Genomic DNA, 8,342 nt, shown 5'->3' on the forward strand with positions numbered 1-8,342 from the left:
ATAGCAGTATTTTAGCTCTGGGACATGAATTTTTCCTTAATTCCACTCTTATCCTTGAACGTACAAATGGATTCCCAAAGCATAACCTAACTTTTTATTCTTTGGTGACAAGGATTGTAAGGAGCTCCGAGGAGGAAAATGTTTTATTACTAGTCATCAATGATTTGCTCCAGTAGTATAATAACTGATTCGAGAAGATGTAGGACTGGACTTAGTAAAGCTATTACTAGACTGGTAAGCGAATACACGGATTCTCACTTTTATTCTTCTTCTCGGTGTTATAAGGCTAAATTACAGACAGAATCAAAATTGTACAGACTTTGTATGTCCTACACTTCACCATTCCTGTCTGGAAAATGGCTTTCTCTTCATGAATAATTTTCTTGTAAAAGAGGGATAAAGGATGCTACATAGAGGGTTCATATCCTTCTGTCTTTTCTCTGTTGACATTATGTATTCTCCTTCCTTGAGACGGTCTTCAAAAAGAAGAGTCTGAATGTTCTGCCCACCGAAATCTCTAATCAGCCGTTAATTATAAAGGCCTCATGCCTTTATCAGACTGTCTCTTAGGCTCACTCTTCTACAGCAACTTAATACAGCGGCCTCTGGAAGCTGACGCAGCTAGAATGTATATTGGTAAGTACTCAATGAAAGAGTCTGGACTTCTTCTATCCATGAATTTTAGAAATTCATCTGTTGCCCTCAGCCACAGCCATAGACAATGGAAAGGAGACTAGTGCTATGTTCCTTTGGAAAGAATATAATCAAGACTGCTTGGTCTTGATCATTCCTGTTGCAAACATATTCTTTACAGACAAATGACCTCTAGGCTAGTCCTTTGAAACTCCTTTCAATGCAGGCCATTCTGTGATTGTACAATTCTTTGAATTTAGACACATCCCTTTAAAATTCCAACTCTCGTCCATGCTGCAATAAGAGAGTTTGGATAAGGTTTGCAGTTATTCAGTTTCCATCCTCATCTGGCTGTCTTTCTCAAGGACTGAACAATGAAAAAATGTAGAGAAGAAAAATGAAGATGAAATATATATTTATTTATTTTTGGTGAGGTTTCTGTTTTTTTGCACTGAAAAAATTTCTGACTTTTGCCCTATTCTATACTTTTCAGTGTCCAAAAGGCAACAGAGCCTCTCCTGCTGCAATGAGGGCCTCCTCAGGGCAGACCAGCATAATGGTACCTCAGCTAGCCTAGATCATGGTGCCACTTAGGATAATTAGCCAGGGCAATTACACCAACTTGGCTTGGAAGTAAAAAGAATATAATTGTTTTATATGGCCTTCTTATCTTTACCTATAGTCAAATCCTCTTCAGACATGCAAAGAAAGGAGCACTGCAACCTCTTTCTTAGTAGATTCTGACTCAAGCATCAAACACAAAACTAATTTTTCTGTGACAGGCTTACATGTAGGTCACTCTCCTGTGAGTTTTCCCTATTTTGAAAATTTCCACAGGATTTATCTGAGTTAACTCTGGAGTGGTCAATCTTATTACAGGCATTCATAACCAAGCTATTTTATTTGTTTCTTCCACCTAGGTTTGCATCTCACTTGTGTAAGCATATTTTGCAGTCACTGTCTGTGACCTCTGGCTGGATTCTTGGAAAGTCAGATGGGTTCTTTTTGTGATAGAACCATGCAGGATTGTGATGAAGTGTAATGAACTGGGAGATCTTGCAAGGGATACGGATCTTATTCCAGCTTTTATTATACTTGTTACGGTACTAATTGTCTTAGGGTTTGGCTTGATAAACAGAAGAATAAGATGATGCATGTGGTCTACAGACAAAATAATGATGCCAGGTAAATAGTTTGTCATTACTATCAATAGTGGCAATTATGGAATCCCCTTCACTTCAGCAGAAATAAGTACACATGAGTCCTTACAAAAGCAACACGACAACCTGAAAAATTCAAAACAGAGAGCAAATTAGACTTCATATTACAGTAGAGCCAGAATACAAAAACATGCTTTTTCTTCTCTCCAAGGTTTTGTTTCAACATTTAAGTGCTTCTATTTATGGTTTATAATAAAAAGTTGTATTGTTCAGCAAACAAATGCAAGATAATTAACAGAGAAGCCCTACAATCTTTCCTAATTTCCTACAATCTTCCTATGACTCTCGCATATTCTGCCTTAATGTCCTTTCATAGATCCTGGTAACATAATGCTCAATGATAAAAGAGTTTCAGTATTAACTTACTGCAAGAGTTAAGATTCAAAGCAAGTTTTTGCTAACTTGTAAAGCTTGGACTGTAACTAGATTCATTTTTCAATTTATTAGTGATTCACCGCATACAACCAATCTTGTATTTCGGTACATATCTTTGGGAAGGTGCCTGAAAGTGTCACACAGTTACTATGGTTACACCTACAAGTATATCAAGTCGACCTGGAAATTACCAGCTCTGTGGTTAACTGATCACCTGCATGTACGAATGCTGTGACCCATGGACACAAAACATTATAATGATATGCAAAAACTGTATTTGCTGTGAATATAAATAGATGAACATAGGATTACAGAAATCATGGTTCATGTTAATACTGTCAGACAGAGGACACGGCAACAGTCTTCCAGCTCCTACTGCCTTCAGCCAAAGAAGAACATCACCTAGCTATTGGACTGTGCTATCAAGATGAGAAAGATGTTTGATGAGATTCTCAAAACTACAGAGCAGGTTGGTCTGTACTTACACAACAGGATAAGGTAATATTTGTGGTATCTCTTGGCAGCAGCTAAGAATCGGGTGAAATATGACAATTTTGATTAGATTTTAGAAGAGCTTTGGGACTCTTCAAGTGGGAAAATCTAACAAGAGTAAAATGATTTTAATATAGGAGTAGATACTTATAAAATTTGTACATACTTTTCTGCAGAACTGGCTTTGTCAGAAATACTTTCCAGCACAGAAAATTTTTCCTTGCTTGTAAAGAACTGCACCAGACTTCAAAGGTGAACATTCTCTGTGTGGAGAATGCACATCAAATAATAGGTGACAGGTTTGCCAAGTCTTTCTTTCCTTTCTCTGCCTCAAATACACAGGATTGCACAGGTAAGCTTTATTTCAGACCTCTCATAAATACAGAGCAGAGGAAATGTTCTCATGAACCCCTGCAAAGAGAAGCCATCAAACTTCACCTCAGGCTTTTAAAATAGTATCATATGCTTCAGGTTCTATGATGTATTCCTACTTGCAAATGTCCTTGTTCTGCCTGGACTTCATAAATCAGATCACAGGATAATAGAAAATTGAGATAGAAGGAGCCTGATAAACTCTCCAGTTCACCTGATTTTTATTGCTGCACATTTTCCACTGTTTTGTCAGCCATGGTTTCAAATGGGCCAAGTGATGAGGCTTCTACAGTATCCCTTGCAATTTTGATTCTTTAACACACCTCATTGTCTGGGAATTTCCCCTTCTTAGTCAGCTTAAAGTTTCTCTGCCTTGATTTCATCCAATCATTTCTTGCAATATTTTCTCTGTATCAGGCATAAATACTTAATCTTTCACCTGAAGTTTGAATAATTTTAGCAAGAGTCAAAAGGAATGGAGTATTTGCATGGATAACAGCAGTGTCTATAATCATTTAGATATCTAAAGACAACATGGATTTTAGAAAGGAAATAAAAGGTTTATGAGAATTTTGACCACTCTTTTATTATCAGAAGTTAGAAAGGGAGCTTATTGAGCATAGATTGTGTCTTGTCTGATCTCTCTGATGTTCTTCATCCCTCCCTGTCCCCTGTACCTGGTACAGTCCATGTTCCAAGATGGAGTACTTGGAGTATTCTGAAAATTTGGGGACCACAGGGATTTCAAAGCCTGCCCCTGTCTGATAACTCCCACATTTCTATGACAGATAAATTGGAATTTCACAGCAATGGAAAACAGATCCCGGATGTTTGTCAGTGATTAATGGTAACCTCCAATTATTGTGGCTGGATTCATGGGAAAGAAAGGAGGGAAAAGCTTTTAAAAACCATTCTACCTTTATTTAGTCATTTTCCCCACATAGACACATGAACGTTTGTTGTTTTTCATAACTCCTCTTAAAAGTCTTCACAAACATTAAAACTTCGGCATAGTGTCAGGTGAAGTCAGACGTTTTACATCCTCTTTCTTGGTACTCCAAGCAGTAGAAACCTGAGGTGTCTCACCACACTTGACATTCGTTTCCTCTCTCCACAGTCCCTCATAATATCCTGGACATGTACCTTCATCTATATTCATGAGAGCGCAGATGCAGCCAAATTAGTGGCAGCAAAGCACATTTTACACTGCAGAAAATACAATCTGTCTTCTTTTTGATTTTTTTTAATATAAAAAAGTTTTATTAAAAAAATAAATAAATAAGAGAGTAAGATTTAAATTCAGCACCACCCGTTGCAAGAGTCTGTTTAAAAATGCACAGCTGGCTTGATGATGAGTGACAAATCAAAAGTCAGAGTGAAACTTCCCAATCATCTGAGCCCTTGCCACCCGATTAGCAGAAGAAAAACAGGGCAGATGGAGGGAGACGCAGCAGTTCGGAGGGAACAGATGGCCACTACGAACTTGATATATGAAATTAATAACACTTTCTCAAATACAATTAGTAGCAGGAATACATTACCTGAATTTTCATAACTGTGAGCAAGATGACATTAAATGAGGTTTTTCAGATTAACAGTCAATATAGCATTGATATTTGGAGAGAAATAAAAAATTATATGGAAAGTAATAAGGACCTTTCTGCTTTTTGTGCTATAACTGATTATGAGAGCCCAGCTGTACAAAGTCTGCATGATTCTATAGTTTGAAACTCCCTAGATATGTGCTTTTATGATTAACTCATTTATTTCTTAAACCAAAGACAGGCGCCGTGAGGTTTCACACAGATTCTGACTGCGTCAGAAGAATCTGCATTACAGCAAGGGCTCATTCTGTCCTTACAGCAAAAGGCTTATATAAATCTGGAATATAATTTGCAGAAATGATGACTGGCTTTGGAAATCTAAACTGAGATATCTTAATAGGTCCTGACTTCCTGTGTTTCAGCATCTTCTGAAAATCAGATCTATTTAGTTTGTCTTTAATTGGGTATCCAAAATAATTAACCTGCTTTGAAATTCCTGCTTTTACAGTTACTTTGTACAAAAGGGACAGGATTCAGAACAAGAACAAGAAAAAAATATGTAACATGTTTCAAAGGCCAGCTCATGGCCTGGGAAGAAACATTACAACACTGCACATAAGCCAGCTCAGTGGACTGCACTGACATACTCCGCCATGGTGGGTGGATGACAAGGATCTTCCCTGGTTGCCTATGTGCCTTGCCATACCTGGAAGGATGATTTAGTTGGTGTTTATTTAATCATATCTACTGTTGCTTTTTCATAAACCAGTGGTGGCAGAATCAGCACTCATTTTCTTGACTAAGAAAAAAATGTTACAAAGGGAATTAATGAAAACAAATACTGACACTCTTCTAAGGCAACAGAAGTAAAAATGATAGCCTATAAGCTAAAGTTGGCCTTTCTGGAATGCATCTATGCATGTGCATACACTCACCGATGAAAGTATTTTCTTTTTCTTCAAGATCAATTTTTTACTGTAGTGCAAGAACTGCTTCTGAAGAACCCTAAATCTGGTGTTTAATTCTGTGGTCATTCACACTGATTTACCAAGTTCATATGTATAAAGAGGACATTCCAGAAAAGTCAAGATGGGATAGGGAGCAAAAGAAATACTTTAGAAACATTTCCCTGAGACAGGCTGAAATAAATAATGCCATTTTTTGTCTACAGAATTAAAGAGTATATTCAGTGTTCAACACTCTTGAAAGGCTTTAGGGGATGATTTAATCCTCAGTGACCTGATGCTTAGCATGATAAAGAAATGTAGCTGAGTTTCTTCCTATCAGCGTCGCTCAGTAGTCACTTTTTTCTCCCTTTCCTTTCTGTTTTGTTATTTTCTTTATTGTCATTTTCCCAGCCATAGCCGACAGATGCAAATGTAATTTGTTTATGAATCACAGCACATATTTATGTGAATATACCATATGAATATGCTTGCAGTATGATTTCAGCTGGGTGAATACTGCAAAAGATGATTTGCAAACACTGCTATGAATTCAGGGCAGGATACAAAGCTTGTTGCGATCCATGGGATGACTCCTGTTGGCTTCCAGGAGTTTTGGCTCATGCTCTAAGCCAAGACTTTCTATTCAGAGGAATTTTTGCTTGCCGGTTGTCTGTTGTTCATAAGCATGTATCCAGTCAGGGTTTTGTTCATGCAAATTCTGTGGAGAAGCATCTACTTGGAGTAATGCACAGTCCTGCACAAATACATGTATTTTTTCTATGACCACATATGGTCATACACAAGTGTTATCAACACGAGAATCTATGAGTAATCATTATTAATAATGGATACAGCAATGTTCTACATAGAGTTCAGGAGTCACACACACATATGTTTTAGCTAGTTTCTCAGAGAAAAAAATAATAATTCTGTCCCAAAGAGTGCTCTCAGTCCAAGATTAGGAGGCAGTAGAATTGGGTCAGTGGCAAACTAGTAGAGCTTGGCCTTGTGCTCCCTGAAGTTAACAAAATGTTTCCCACTGAATTCAGCAAAGACAGAATCAAGTGTGTTCTCAGCATCGTAACTTACAAAAATGTTGAACACAGAATGAACTTGGGCTTTAGGTTTCAGAGTTTAAGTATTTCCTGATCTGTTTAGAATTCAGTTCTGCAAAGTGTCCACTCATAGGACCTTGCAGAATTGGGCCAAAGAGCACAGCTGTTAATCAATCTTACACTCGCGGACAATGGTTATTGTCTTTACTCAGATAAGCAGGTTTTGGCCAGAAGTACCATTTCTCACATCAGACCCACAATAGTATGATTAACATCAAACCCTAATGAACAGTAATGAGAAAACCTGTTCCAACAACAGAATAAAAATGTTTTTCAGTGTAAATGTTAAAGCATCCTTTTTGAATTCTCACTGCCAACATTTAAGCTGCAGAATTTGGTAGTGTTTATTCTTCAACTCTAGAAACTCTGTACAACTGCCCACAGTCTTGTCTTTTTCACTTCCTTGCATGGCAGAAAATATCTGCAGATGATGATATGAACTGGCACCAAACAAGATCTTTCTATGTATTTAAACTTTTGCTGTTCGGTTGACTCAATGACCCAGCAGTACTGTCCAGAATTGCATTAACCAGTTCCAGGCAGTGGAGACAAAAATTCCTTTCATTCATCAACAGATAAGGAGTTTTGACAACTCTCTCTTGGGAGCAAAGAGGAGGGGGGAGGTAGAGTGGGGGGAGGAGAAGGAAAAAAGAAAAAAAAAAAAGAAAGAAGAAAAAAAAAAAAGCAAGAAGAGATTACAATGTAATAATGCAAAAAACACAGTCAAGGAGCCAAAGGCAGACTGAAGAAAGCTGTAGGGCTGCCCCGGCAGACAGGGAGACCACTATCAGAATTGAATGAGAGAAAATCCAGATCCCTCCTCCACTCCTCTACCTGTTTCTTCTCAATGTCACTATCAGTGCACACACTGATATAAAACAGGTCCAACAAGTATTCCAGTAACTCCTCAAGACCACCAGGGCAAAAACAAAAACATTCAGGGCTTGACACTTAACCAAGGCAACATGCCAAGCTTATCACATGTGAAAAAGCATTGTAGAGGAAAATAATCATCTTCATGTTCACAAGGCCTGGGTGTTAACTCTCTAAAGAGTCTCCTGTATTTTCCACTCTTTTGACTGTTGCCGTTGAGAGTTCTTGCACAGAAATTCAGATATCTGAAAAGATTTCTATTAACTACAGAGCATGGGAAGAAGCCAAAGGTTTCCCTTTTGCATCACAGAACTGATTAGAGGCAGGGTGCTTTTTTGTTTCTACAGAGGCCTGCACAGTGAGATGGCCTGAAGCATGGCTGACTTACTATGTAATCTGGAAACCACTCACAGAGCTGAGAAGTTCCACTTTCTCGCAACCTTCAGAGTTCCAAGTTTTTTTTTTTCTTTTCTTTTTTTTCCTTGAAGTGGAATATAGTGAGGAAAAAATATAAACTTTTCAAACATGTTCTAAAAATAGTTTGTGTCAACAAGTGATATTGACCCCAGAAACAGGAACCCCCGCCCAAGTGACTGCCAGTTTGCTTCATATCTTTCTTCACCTCTGCAGCCTTATGCCTGGAGCCTCCAGACCCAACACCTTACTCAGAATGTTCTTTTTTGGCTCTTACTTTGGCCTTCTAGTAGGAGGCAGAGGACTGGTTTTTGCTAGCCAGGAACAAAGAAGATCCAGATTTAAGTTCTTGTTAAC

This window comes from Coturnix japonica, chromosome 2 (genome assembly GCF_001577835.2).
Source record: "Coturnix japonica isolate 7356 chromosome 2, Coturnix japonica 2.1, whole genome shotgun sequence".
Taxonomy (NCBI): Eukaryota; Metazoa; Chordata; class Aves; order Galliformes; family Phasianidae; genus Coturnix; species Coturnix japonica.